We start from the raw sequence: 924 nt of genomic DNA, 5'->3' as shown, positions 1-924 counted from the left end.
AGGTGGAGGACAGAACCCTGGGAAACAGCCTGGAAGAAGAGGCAGAAGGGAAAATCCAGCAAAGGTATACAAAGGAAGGAAAGCGACAGAGAATCAGATGACTGCCTGCCACCATCACAGTGTCAGTGCCTAGCAGTGTCTGGCGCAGTGTGGGCTCTCAGGAACAAGCCAGGTGAAAGCAGACCATGGACCAGCTATGTGAAGTCCAGTAAGTTAAGGACCAGAAAATGCCCGAGGATTGGCAAGAGGTCAGCTTGAGAAAGTGCAGCAGAAGTCAGACTAGATGGGTCTCATCTATTGGTGTCTCAAAAAATGAGCCCAGCATGGTACAGAGCTGCGAGTCCCAGGTCCAAATCCTGGCCACACCACTAACATGAGCTCTAGGCCTTCTATTCTGACTGTTCCAAATACCGCAGCCTCCAAAGGTGCCCCTCACATTTTGGGGCAGGAAAAAGGAACTCGTTTTTTAATAAATAGGAAAATATAGTAAAATCATTGAGACAGTATGTCATTGAGCATTGATTGCAAAGTACTTCAACTTCATACTTTATGCAAAGACCAGCACATGTTCTAAAGTTTACAAAACATGTTGACCACTTCAAATTCTGGAACTCACTGATGTGCTTCCTAGCATGTTACTGTTCCCACCTGCTATCATCCTTTGTCGATGTCACAATGAGTATGTTTTTAAGTAGAAGTTGCTCTATTTCTGAAGAGGATTCATTTCACACATTTTCTTGAAGGCTTTTTCTATGTTCTTAGATTGGGTTCCTATCTCCTTTAGTCTTCTTAAGTTGAGTTTTTACCCATAGTTTAAGGACAGCGTCTTGATGATTCTTCAGTTTGGAAATTTGTTCTCATTTAATTGCCATTTTCCTGACTAAGCTCTACTTAATATTCTGTGTCGGCACAGCCTGCATGTCT

This window comes from Pteropus alecto, unplaced genomic scaffold (genome assembly GCF_000325575.1).
Source record: "Pteropus alecto unplaced genomic scaffold, ASM32557v1 scaffold8, whole genome shotgun sequence".
Classification (NCBI taxonomy): domain Eukaryota; kingdom Metazoa; phylum Chordata; class Mammalia; order Chiroptera; family Pteropodidae; genus Pteropus; species Pteropus alecto.
Note: the sequence above shows the minus strand (reverse complement) of the source record.